The sequence below is a fragment of the Dermacentor andersoni genome, unplaced genomic scaffold (genome assembly GCF_023375885.2).
Source record: "Dermacentor andersoni unplaced genomic scaffold, qqDerAnde1_hic_scaffold ctg00000806.1, whole genome shotgun sequence".
In the NCBI taxonomy this organism is placed as follows: domain Eukaryota; kingdom Metazoa; phylum Arthropoda; class Arachnida; order Ixodida; family Ixodidae; genus Dermacentor; species Dermacentor andersoni.
This window is the reverse complement of record NW_027315484.1, coordinates 10,001-23,029: the sequence shown is the minus strand read 5'-3', so window position 1 is coordinate 23,029 and position 13,029 is coordinate 10,001. Positions and strand designations below refer to the sequence as shown.

At 54.8% G+C, this 13,029-nt stretch overlaps 3 non-coding genes across 3 annotated transcripts; 1 reads left to right on the top strand and 2 right to left on the bottom strand.

The window, feature by feature from the left end:
* Positions 1 to 581: 581 nt before the first annotated feature.
* On the bottom strand, positions 582 to 734 carry LOC140215068 (5.8S ribosomal RNA). Its single transcript, XR_011891989.1, has one exon. It is a non-coding gene; the product is annotated as a 5.8S ribosomal RNA (ribosomal RNA).
* A 1,574-nt stretch (positions 735 to 2,308) lies between these two features.
* Positions 2,309 to 4,123, bottom strand: LOC140215070 (small subunit ribosomal RNA). Its single transcript, XR_011891991.1, has one exon. It is a non-coding gene; the product is annotated as a small subunit ribosomal RNA (ribosomal RNA).
* Positions 4,124 to 9,774: 5,651 nt separating this feature from the next.
* On the top strand, positions 9,775 to 9,966 carry LOC140215069 (U2 spliceosomal RNA). The gene has a single exon (XR_011891990.1). It is a non-coding gene; the product is annotated as a U2 spliceosomal RNA (small nuclear RNA).
* The last annotated feature ends 3,063 nt before the right edge of the window (positions 9,967 to 13,029 follow it).

Below are 13,029 nucleotides of genomic sequence, written 5' to 3'. Positions count from 1 at the left end.
GCAGACTGCGCTGTCGCGTCGAACCGCTTTCGGGGGCCACCCTTCTCCTCCCCGCTCCTCGCAAGAATCTGCCGATTCCCATTCCTGCGACGAAGCCCGGAAGGGCGCCCACACAACTGCGGTGACGTGAACGAGCGACCAGCTCTGGAGCTCGACGTACTTCGAAGGCAAACAGCGCAAATTGCGATCGCGCTGGCTTTGCGCACGGCGCGGGAATCGGCCGGCGTTTCATTCCCACGTTTTCCGTGCACGCAAGCGTGCGCTTCCGACTCTCTCGCAAACGTGCGCGCTACATGGCAACAGACGTTCGCGCCTCGTGCTTGGACCGCTCTTTCCCTGCAGGTATCCGACTCCATCCTGCGGCGGTCTTGCTAGAGGCGCGCACTCGTCACGCTGCAGTAGTAATGCCTCGTTTCCGTCTTTTCGAAGAATTGGCACAACGGTTTGCCACCGTCTCCCTCTCGTGAGGCCGCTGGCGCGTGGCTTTAGCGCTCAACGTACTGTCCATGATGCCGACGCGGTCAAAACGAGTCGACGGACGCACGTTCCCTGTGCGCCGAAGTCTCTCTTGATATGTGATCCGACCCTCAGACAGACGAAGCCAAGGGAAGACCCAAGGCCGCAATGTGCGTTCAAAGAATCAGTGCTCAGTGTGTCCTGCAATTCACACCAAGTCTCGCAGCTGGCTGCGTTCTTCATCGACCCGAGAACCGAGTGATCCACCGCTTAGAGTCGTGAAAAATAGTTTGTTCAATTCAGTACAGTACAACCAGGGTTTTAGGCACGTGGCGTCTCCCTGTGTGTGGTTTCGAAGAGCGCCTTTCGGCGTGCGCTCCTCCAGTCTCGCTCTTTCGGCGGCCGCGTCTCAGCAGCTGAAAGCCTAATGGCACTCCACTCCTGCTACTCGCGCGTGTGTTTTGCGCCCACGCCTTCCTCGCTTGCCCTCGAGGTAGCTTATGCCGTTTGCGCGCACTCGAAGCCGGTTTTACCTGCCATCCAACCACCGGACCCGTGTGTCTCGTGTGCACGTTCACATCGCTCCACTAAAAATTGCAAAGAGCGACAGAGCCATGATTAGGGCTAAGCCGCTGTGGAGTCTTTAACGGCTACACGGCCACGGGCAGGGCTTCACCCCCATCGACGTGCTTCGCTTCAGTCAGCAGTAGGTTCATAGAAGGGCCTCAAACACACACACACTTTCGCATCGGCAGATCGCCGCAGCATAACCGCTGTTGATCCAACAGCCTACTTGAGACGAAAGACAAGAGCCCGGCGCGCGTACTCGCGCAGCTCTCCAAAACCACTCGGCCAGTGCCAGGGACGGCTCCCTGCGCCGGCGCCACAACAAGTCTACTTGAGGCGGAAGACGAAGCCAGCAAGGGCCTGGCCGCAAGTGCGTTCGAATCCGGGACTACAGTCCCTCGTCTGTCCGTACTTCCTCTTTCGACGTGCGGCGCCTTCCCAAAGCGCACAAGTCCGCTAACCGCAGAACGCTTCCGACGTAGCAAAGCCGCGTTTCCTTCGGTACTTCGCAGCAACGCCGCCTTTCCCTCGGCGGCGGGCGAATAGCCTGCAGACGTCGTCGCATTAAACCGCGATCTCGACACCTCGCGCGTCACGAGCAGGAGCCGACCGGCAGCCTCCGGCCCTTTCGGACTCGGTGGCATTTGCCGCGGAGGACGGGAGAGCACTTTAGGCCACGGTTCCTTCCGTACTTGGCAGCCGCACCCTCATACCGACAGTTCCATGACCGACCGAGCGCCACACCGTTCCTTTAGTACTTGGGCGGCAACAAAGTCGGGTCGTTACTCCATACTCGCCGCAGGAAGCGACCGGCAGCCGCCAGACTTTTCAGACTCGGCAGCGTTTGCCGCGGAGGACGGGAGAGCGCTCGCACCACGGTTCCGTGTGTGTACTAAGCGGCAGCGGCATTAGCTCTCGACCGTCAGTTCCTTGACCGACCGCACGCTTCGCCGTTCCCCTCGTACTGGGCAAAGCAGCAGGTCGGGTCGTCTTACTCCCATTCCGCGCAAGAGCGCCAAAGCGGACAGAAAGCCCACCCAGTGTGCGTTACGCCGTTTCTACCCGCGGGCGCGGCCAAGCCAACCGTCCAAGGTTGCAGCCGGCGTCCACTGGGCGCAACAAATTTGGCACGGGGCGCCCCTCAAAATTCAGGCAGTCCCCGGCATGTTCGGGTATAGCCGTCCCCGCGTCCAAGCGGGGCCAGCGGCGGAAAGCGTCGGGCGCAGCGAGCTGCTTCACCCACACGGGGTAGAAACAATGGCGCTCGCCACCCTTCACAATCCGGTAATGATCCTTCCGCAGGTTCACCTACGGAAACCTTGTTACGACTTTTACTTCCTCTAAATGATCAAGTTTGGTCATCTTTCCAACAGACCGGCGCAACCGAAAGGCCGCGCCGGACATCGGTCCGAAGACCTCACTAAATCATTCAATCGGTAGTAGCGACGGGCGGTGTGTACAAAGGGCAGGGACGTAATCAACGCGAGCTTATGACTCGCGCTTACTGGGAATTCCTCGTTCAAGGGGAACAATTGCAAGCCCCTATCCCAATCACGAAAGAAGTTCCACGGGTTACCCAGTCTTTTCAGACAGGGATAAAGACACGCTGCTTCCTTCAGTGTAGCGCGCGTGCGGCCCCGGACATCTAAGGGCATCACAGACCTGTTATTGCTCTGTTTCGTGCGGCTAGGAGCCGCTTGTCCCTCTAAGAAGGTTGTAAGGTGCTGGGAACCCCGCACCTATTTAATAGGCTAGAGTCTCGTTCGTTATCGGAATTAACCAGACAAATCGCTCCACCAACTAAGAACGGCCATGCACCACCATCCACCGAATCAAGAAAGAGCTCTCAATCTGTCAATCCTCCCAGTGTCCGGGCCGGGTAAGTTTTCCCGTGTTGAGTCAAATTAAGCCGCAGGCTCCACTCCTGGTGGTGCCCTTCCGTCAATTCCTTTAAGTTTCAGCTTTGCAACCATACTTCCCCCGGAACCCAAACACTTTGGTTTCCCGGAAGCTGCCCGCCGAGTCATTTGAGTAACTCAGGCGGATCGCTGGTTGGCATCGTTTATGGTCAGAACTAGGGCGGTATCTGATCGCCTTCGAACCTCTGACTTTCGTTCTTGATCAAAGAAAACATTCTTGGCAAATGCTTTCGCAGTAGTTCGTCTTGCGACGGTCCAAGAATTTCACCTCTAGCGCCGCAATACGAATGCCCCCGTCTGTCCCTCTTAATCATTACCTCGTATTCCAAAAACCAACAGAACAGAAACGAGGTCTTGTTCTATTATTCCATGCAAGTTTATTCAGGCGACTCGCCTGCGTTGAGCACTCTAATTTTTTCAAAGTAAAAGCACCGGCCTTCTCGAGGCACACAATGAAGTGCACCAAGAAAGGACCGGCATGATGTTCAGTCCGAGCCGTCGCATCGGGTAGATGCACTACTCGTCTGGAACTGAGATCCAACTACGAGCTTTTTAACCGCAGCAGCTTTAGTATACGCTATTGGAGCTGGAATTACCGCGGCTGCTGGCACCAGACTTGCCCTCCAATTGATCCTCGTTAAAGGATTTAGAGTGTACTCATTTCAATTACGGGGCCTCAAAAGAGTCCCGTATTGTTATTTTTCGTCACTACCTCCCCGTGCCGGGAGTGGGTAATTTGCGCGCCTGCTGCCTTCCTTGGATGTGGTAGCCGTTTCTCAGGCTCCCTCTCCGGAATCGAACCCTGATTCTCCGTTACCCGTAACAACCATGGTAAGCAAGTAACCTACCATCGAAAGTTGATAAGGCAGACACTTGAAAGAAACGTCGCCGGCTCGTGGCCATGCGATCAGCACAAAGTTATCCAGAGTCACCACACAATACGGGCCGAAACCCGATCGATCTTGGTCTAATAAAAGCACCCGTCGCCCAAAGGGCTTCAGGCTCACTGCATGTATTAGCTCTAGAATTGCCACAGTTATCCAAGTAGGAAGAAACGATCTAAGGAACCATAACTGATTTAATGAGCCATTCGCGGTTTCGCCTTATTTCGGCATGTACTTAGACATGCATGGCTTAATCTTTGAGACAAGCATATGATTACTGGCAGGATCAACCAGGTAATCGTTCAACTGCGCGTCCAGCCTTTCAAGCAGGCCGGACGCCGTTTTTGCGATGCCGAGGCCACCTTCAGGCGCCCCAACACGCTTCGTTCTCGCAAAGGGTAGCACTTTGCACAGTCCGAGACGACGGCGTTCGAGCTCGCAACGGCGCCCTCCCCGCAGGGCCGGGTATCGCCACGCGGCAAGAAGCACGCAACATTCTCGATAGACCGGTTGTGTCGACTCGATCGCGGCTTGCGGTTTCTCTCGAGCCCGCAGCACTGGTGGACCGACCGACACTTGCAACGTAGCCGAGACGGCAAAGCCGCTAGGCGACGGGTCACGCCCGCGCCTTCGGCGCTTTCGTATTTGATTCGTCCGAGGACGATGCGGAACACACTTCGATATCGTGGAAAAAGCGTCGTCCGACAACCAGCCCCTAACGCATCAAGCGGATGAGGCTGCAGACGTCAGCTGTGGGATCCACGGGAGCGATACCGGGGACACGCTTGACGGGCACGAAGCCCGCCGCATATCAAACACCCAGGTCGCTTTGGGGGCGACTGCTCTCTGGGACCCCCATATAATAGCAGCGATAAGTACCCAGACCTCCATGGGGCCGTACTCGTGCCACTTTCGACGAGCGTTTGGCGAAAATCGTGCCGCCTCGTAACGCCGCGAGCAAGATTGAAAGCTTACGTCGGCAGCACAATGCCGAAGTCGTGAAAGCGCAGCGCGTCCACCGAATGCGCGAACGGCAATTTCTCGCCAATGGCCAGTACGGTTTCCTGCACAATTGCCTGTCTGTCGCCCTACGGGGCCCCCGGCCGATCGATTCGAGGCACGCTAGCACGGCCCCTTCGCCATTTCCGAGCACGAGTGCGAACAGTGCGGGCGGCGTGCTCGACGCCCCGGCTGACGTCGTTTCGGACTTTGTCTCTTCGCGTGCTCGCGGCAACGCCGCGGCCAACGACGACGTCTGCGCGGTTCTTTGCCGGTTCCCGGCGTGCTACAGTGCAGCCCTCTGCAGGGTGACACCGGCTCCGTCGTGGCCGTGCGGCGGCTTGTACGCAAAAGTTGCGTCAAAGGCGTCGCGCTCGCGCCGCCCCGGCACACGCGGTTTCGGACTTTGTCTCTTCCAGCGCTCGCGTAGTCGTGGGCACGATTGTCGACGTCGCAACGGTGCGCGGACACCGCCACGAGCACGCGCAAGACGAAAATCGCACTACGGTACAATGTCGGCCGGGGCCGTACGGCCCCTTACAGTAGCAGCGATAAGTGCCCAGACCTCCATGGGGCCGTACTCGTGCGACGCGGCGGCGTACTGCGCCGAGCCGAGCGCCAATATTTGGCTTTTGCAGGGCGGATTCGAGCTCTGGCGATCGCCGCGGTACCGCCGCTCACCGATTCAAGGCACGCTAGCGCGGCCCCTTCGCCATTTCCGAGCACGCGTGCGAACAGTGCGGGCGGCGTGCTCGACGCCCCGGCTGACGTCGTTTCGGACTTTGTCTCTTCGCGTGCTCGCGGCAACGCCGCGGCCAACGACGACGTCTGCGCGGTTCTTTGCCGGTTCCCGGCGTGCTACAGTGCAGCCCTCTGCAGGGTGACACCGGCTCCGTCGTGGCCGTGCGGCGGCTTGTACGCAAAAGTTGCGTCAAAGGCGTCGCGCTCGCGCCGCCCCGGCACACGCGGTTTCGGACTTTGTCTCTTCCAGCGCTCGCGTAGTCGTGGGCACGATTGTCGACGTCGCAACGGTGCGCGGACACCGCCACGAGCACGCGCAAGACGAAAATCGCACTACGGTACAATGTCGGCCGGGGCCGTACGGCCCCTTACAGTAGCAGCGATAAGTGCCCAGACCTCCATGGGGCCGTACTCGTGCGACGCGGCGGCGTACTGCGCCGAGCCGAGCGCCAATATTTGGCTTTTGCAGGGCGGATTCGAGCTCTGGCGATCGCCGCGGTACCGCCGCTCACCGATTCAAGGCACGCTAGCGCGGCCCCTTCGCCATTTCCGAGCACGCGTGCGAACAGTGCGGGCGGCGTGCTCGACGCCCCGGCTGACGTCGTTTCGGACTTTGTCTCTTCGCGTGCTCGCGGCAACGCCGCGGCCAACGACGACGTCTGCGCGGTTCTTTGCCGGTTCCCGGCGTGCTATAGTGCAGCCCTCTGCAGGGCGACACCGGCTCCGTCGTGTCCGTGCGGCGGCTTGTACGCAAAAGTTGCGTCAAAGGCGTCGCGCTCGCGCCGCCCCGGCACACGCGGTTTCGGACTTTGTCTCTTCCAGCGCTCGCAACCATGTCGGGGCCGACGCCGACGACTGCGTGGTGTTTCAACGATTGCCGGCGTGACACAATGCAGCTGCGTGCGGGATGCCAGCGATTCCGTCGTGTCCGTGCGGCGGCTTGTACGCAAAAGTTGCGTCAAAGGCGTCGCGCTCGCGCCGCCCCGGCACACGCGGTTTCGGACTTTGTCTCTTCCAGCGCTCGCGTAGTCGTGGGCACGATTGTCGACGTCGGAACGGTGCGCGGACACCGCCACGAGCACGCGCAAGACGAAAATCGCACTACGGTACAATGTCGGCCGGGGCCGTACGGCCCCTTACAGTAGCAGCGATAAGTGCCCAGACCTCCATGGGGCCGTACTCGTGCGACGCGGCGGCGTACTGCGCCGAGCCGAGCGCCAATATTTGGCTTTTGCAGGGCGGATTCGAGCTCTGGCTATCGCCGCGGTACCGCCGCTCACCGATTCAAGGCACGCTAGCGCGGCCCCTTCGCCATTTCCGAGCACGCGTGCGAACAGTGCGGGCGGCGTGCTCGACGCCCCGGCTGACGTCGTTTCGGACTTTGTCTCTTCGCGTGCTCGCGGCAACGCCGCGGCCAACGACGACGTCTGCGCGGTTCTTTGCCGGTTCCCGGCGTGCTATAGTGCAGCCCTCTGCAGGGCGACACCGGCTCCGTCGTGTCCGTGCGGCGGCTTGTACGCAAAAGTTGCGTCAAAGGCGTCGCGCTCGCGCCGCCCCGGCACACGCGGTTTCGGACTTTGTCTCTTCCAGCGCTCGCGTAGTCGTGGGCACGATTGTCGACGTCGGAACGGTGCGCGGACTACGCCACGAGCACGCGCAAGCCGAAAATCGCACTACGGTACAATGTCGGCCGGGGCCGTACGGCCCCTTACAGTAGCAGCGATAAGTGCCCAGACCTCCATGGGGCCGTACTCGTGCGACGCGGCGGCGTACTGCGCCGAGCCGAGCGCCAATATTTGGCTTTTGCAGGGCGGATTCGAGCTCTGGCGATCGCCGCGGTACCGCCGCTCACCGATTCAAGGCACGCTAGCGCGGCCCCTTCGCCATTTCCGAGCACGCGTGCGAACAGTGCGGGCGGCGTGCTCGACGCCCCGGCTGACGTCCTTTCGGACTTTGTCTCTTCGCGTGCTCGCGGCAACGCCGCGGCCAACGACGACGTCTGCGCGGTTCTTTGCCGGTTCCCGGCGTGCTATAGTGCAGCCCTCTGCAGGGTGACACCGGCTCCGTCGTGTCCGTGCGGCGGCTTGTACGCAAAAGTTGCGTCAAAGGCGTCGCGCTCGCGCCGCCCCGGCACACGCGGTTTCGGACTTTGTCTCTTCCAGCGCTCGCAACCATGTCGGGGCCGACGCCGACGACTGCGTGGTGTTTCAACGATTGCCGGCGTGACACAATGCAGCTGCGTGCGGGATGCCAGCGATTCCGTCGTGGCGGTGCGGCGGCTTGTACGCAAAAGTTGCGTCAAAGGCGTCGCGCTCGCACCGCCCCGGCACACGTGGTTTCGGACTTTGTCTCTTCGAGCGCTCGCAGCGATGTCGAGGCGATCGCTTACGTCTGCACGGTTTGCGGTGTGCTACAATGCAGCAGTCTGCCGCACTACACCTCTTGGTTGCCGAGGCCAGCACGGCAATTTACTGAAGCGAGCGCATTGCGCCCAGGCGGCAGCGGACTTTGTTGCTTCGGGAGTGCTCTTGCTGTAAAATTTGAACGGCTGCAGCTGCGCGAAGCAAGTGTACCTATTTTCACTCTCTCTCTGTCTGCCTTTGAGGCGACTGTAATTTCACTTTAAACGCAACTGGAGGCGGGAGCAACCTGATGAGAGTAGGTGGACTTCGGTACATGTAATTTAGAAATTGCTTTCAAGCTTTGAGGACATACACCTTCGCGCCATCTGCTTTCCCCGTCTCTTTGGCACTTTATAGTATGTGCTGCATGCTCTGCATTCCAAAGAAACACGCCTGTCTCTCTCCCTCTCTCACGTTCTTCTTCTTTTTGTAGCTGCTGTTGTAGAAGATGCTATGCTCTTTAATCGCTGTAACATAGAGTGCTTGCACAAGCCAACAACTTTTGCGTGTTTTTTTTTTTTTTCTCTTCCCAAGACGTTTCTGCCATTATTCACTAACTCTCGTTCTTAGTATGCAATGGAGCGTTAGCTCGCGCCATCTACCTTTCTTTCTGTATTGCAAAGTCCGCAGGTTTTCCTAGTTCCGTACACAGATGGCGCCAATGCGTTTTGGCGCCAGGTTCGAACGACCTCGCTCTACTCGTGTTTGGCATTTGAATGTTTCAAAGGGGTTTGCGACAGGGGGTGGTTCTTGTGCAAGGCTGAGCTTTCCAGCTGCGTTTAAGCTATGCTAGCATGTGTGCGTATATATATATATATATATATATATATATATATATAAATACACAAACACACACACACACACATGCATATATACATACACACACACGGTAATGGTAAAGATGATGAGGTAGCACTTTTTTTTTTCTTTTTTTTACAATGCCTGTGTTTCAGATGGCGATCTTTCTCCCCTCTATGTTTCCGGTTGGAAGGAGTGTGCAGCGTTTTCTATATTTATTTTGTCATTCACTTCTATGTTGCTCGTCTTCGTACATGGGGCATGCTACCTAATTCTACCGGTCGATTCGACACGTTGCGATCCGTCCCGGCCTGTGCCGTATCAAAATTTTCAGTGGGCCTTGCGGTAAATAAAAAGAAATGAAGGAAATGCGCGTAGTATATTACAATTGCACACGGGCTTGAAACGAAGCCCTCAAGGAAGGTCACCTTGAGCGGTCGCATTCAGACGGAAGTAAGCATTCCCCTGGCGCGTTTTTTTTCCGCTCGCCTGTTCCGTTTTCTACGAGGTTGCCTTGGTTGGTTTCGCGTTACAAGCAAGCTTGCACTCGGGTCTCGTTTCTACGCGACAGCGTTTCGTTAACAGCGAAAGACTGAGGCGTTGCGAATTCATCCGTGAGATAGGGAGCGTTGAGTCTGTACACAGGCTGAATTTTATAATATTGCCCACGCTGTTGCTGAGGTTACCCATGTCGGCAGGGCGCCCACAAGGCAGTAGTACAATGAAGTGAAGTGAAGGACATCGCTTCTCGGCCTTTTGGCTAAGATCAAAGTGTAGATTTTTAAAGCCCATGTACGAAGATTTACGAAGCCCATCTACGAAGATTTTTAAAGCCCATGTAGGCACCTCTTAATGATCTTTTATGTTTTAGAGAAGCGTTTTGCCATGTATTTTACACCTTTACAGTTTTAGCCTTTTATCACTAACACCACTAACTAGTTTTTTTAGTCATTTGTTTGCGTTTTTAGATTATACACCTTTTATCCGTTTTTTCCTTGGTTTTGTAACATATTTTTGATGTATTTGTAACTAGCATAAATAAAAAACTCTGTTCTTATCAGCTTAATATCTGATACGGGTTCTATATGGACCCACGATATTAAACCTATTTTTGGAAGTTGGCGGAGTGCTTGAAGCCTGCTTCACCTCCGCCGCAGGTCGGCCCGGTATTGCACTACCTCCGGGATCGGCCCCGCTCACTTAGGTGAGACTTCATTCAATCAAAATGAAGAGCACAAGCTCAACGCGAGCACTGACTTGACACGCACCATTCCTATACTACACGCAACGATGCCGGTTCGCGGACCACGAGAGTAATTAAACTGCCACTCCATCTGTGTGTAGCGTCGCACTTGTTGCGTCGCAAATGGGACAGCCGCTCCAGCAAATTTCTAGTTATGGGCTTCGAGAAAAATTAATGAAAGCAAAAGAAAGAACCAGAATTCCTATTTGTCCGATGTCTCTGAATGATTGTCTCCTGTAAAGAGCCACTTGGGGGGATGGGGGGTAGGATTAGCCGTGGGGTTCGCAATCAATATGAATCCCACTCAAAGCCAACACTGGATTTTGGAGTTCACTATCGCTTGGATCCGTAAACCACCGCGCCCACGCAAGCTCGCCCTGCCGCCGAAATCCGCTGCCCAAGTGGAAGAAAGATTCCCTATGAAAGAAAAATAGAGTGCCCGATTTCTGGCAACTACTGTGCAGCCTTTGTGTACACATTTTCGCAGCAGTGGGACCGAGCGCCTCGAAAACAAACTTGTCGTATGCCCGAATGTGGCGAAATATATTCAAGGGTTAAAAGGTGCCTCATCTTTCTAACCTGTATGTTACGAAGACCTGTTGCTACCTTTTCATCATGAACATCATCATCATCATCATCCTGGCTACGCCCACTGCAGGGCAAAGGCATCTCCCATGATCCTCCAAGTACCCCGGTCAGGTGCCGATTGTCGCCATGTAGTCCCTAATCTAATCTGCCCTCCTACCTTTCTGCCACCCCCTGCTACGCTTCCCTCCTCTCGGAATTCAGTCTGTAACCCTTAATGGCCACCGGTTATCTTCCCCCCAGATTGCATGCCCTGCGCATGCCCATTTGTTTTTCCTGGTTTAAACTTTGGTGTCATTAACGAGCGTTTGTTCTCGCACACCCCAATCTGCTCTATTCCGATCCCCCCGTGACGCCACACCCATCATCCTTCTTTCCAGAGCCCGTTGCGTCGCCCTCAGTTACCCTTCGGTAATCCTCAAAGCTTTTTGTTGGGACACTCGTGGCATCTTTCTCGTTTAATGAAGTCAAATTTTTTTCAGTTTTGGGGGAAAACTCAATGAGCTAGGCGCGATTGTGTCCCTGGCGCCGCTCTCAACAAGATGGCGGCGCCCATGCTTTTTGCCTGCAGGTTCGGCCCTACGCAGAACACGCCTGCCGGGCAGTGTAGCCACGTTGAAGGGGCAAAGCGTAGTGCAGTGAAGCGCTTGCTCGGGCGAAAAACGCAAATATGAGCCAAACAGGAATTTCCATTATTGGAAATTCCAGTTCAGTTTGCGCATTGCGTTCGCCTAAGGTAAAGAACACAAATGCGAGTGCCACAGCAGTCAAGTCAAAGCTTAGGATTGCGTACCATTTTTTTTTTTTTTTTCGTGCCTTTTACTCCTGGCCTGCGTGGCCCTAGCGCGCATGCACACGAAAGTAATGAAATGGTGAAAACACGAAATAATGCGGTGCGGCTGTATCATATCTATTTTGTGCGCTTTGTTCTTTGTGGACTACAGCGGTGTGCGTCATGAGAAAGTTTCGGTGCCCTTCTTGGGTGACCAGTGAAGCTATATTTAAAACCACATTGATTTGTACGGTTATTGCTACAAACTGCGTGTGGGTGTTTTTCTTTTTCGCTGCCAACGATGGGTTATCGCAACCGCGATCGGTTCTGCTGCTACGCTAGACGCGTGCTTGCCAACGGTTGGCTCTATACGCGACCCGCGACGCGTGGTCGGCACATTCAAGCAGTCAATTGCAAACCGTTCCAAGAAAAAGGATGTACTCCACTTGCCACCTAGTTCGACGATTGTACTTTCTGACCCTCGAGGAAGCGCCGCCATCCCACGTTTTCTATAATACGATAAGATTCAGAGCGACCGCGACCACTTGTCTTTGTCAATATCTCGGAAACGCTTTCTTTTTCTTTTTTTTTTTAAATCCAGATACTCAGACGCGCCCGTGTTCACGCGCACTTGCTCTCTCCGATAAGCAGGGAAGCTCGGTTGGGGTGGTGTCGGGCCTTGCGCATGCGCTGCTGAGCTCGTCGCTTCGCCGGCCGGTCGATGCTGGCGCGGTACTGGTAATGAACTTCGACGTGCATGGTGAAACGTCACTTTGTATTGCCACTGTAGACTAGCAATGCAATGTGTTTGCGAGCGATTGGATAAATGAGAAAGCGTGCACTGTCTACAGTTTATGCCCCTCTAGAGTAGTGGAAATGTTGCTCCAAGTGTTAGGTTTGTAATTTGCGCCTACGAACATGAACTAAACAAAGAAAATGGTCTGCAGCCGCCTTCGCTTCATAAAATTCCCGTACGAAGAAATTTCCGTGCGCGAATGAGAGAGCAAAAGAGAGAAACCATGCTAAGAAGAATGGCTGCCTTTTACGTGATCTCGCGCATGAAACCAGACGATGGATTAATTTTAGCCGTTCATTTTGATTTGCCGAATGTAAACCGGAACACTTTCTCCACGCGGTCTTCAGATTTGAATGGCAATCAATCACATCCTTTCTTTTTTTTTTTTTTTCTGTTTCTTTCTATCTGGAACCGAAAGAATTCAGAACGCCATTTCAATCTTAGATTCGATTAGATATCGTGACTGGTATGCTGAAATATCACGCCTTATCTGGTGTTAACCTTCTTGATCACGGCAATAAAAAATCGCCAGTTCCCGAACTTTAATCGCGCCGAAGATGAACCGATATGCTGGATTCTTATTGTCATGATTTTATAGAAAGCGCTGGTTCTATGGCTAGCTTTGAGGAAAAGAAAAACATCGTTCAGGAATGTATAACTCTAAACAACTAAAAAAAAAATCTGCCGGCAATTGGTACTACAACGAGAGTACTGAGAATACTGGAAAAGATGAAATCCAATCATGCTGAACTGAACTGAAATTATTTCATCAAGACATGCCCCGAAAAACGTGGCCACTTTCAATGATAATTTCAAATGTGATTTCTTTCTTTTTTTTTTTCTTTTTTACGACGGATAATAATTATC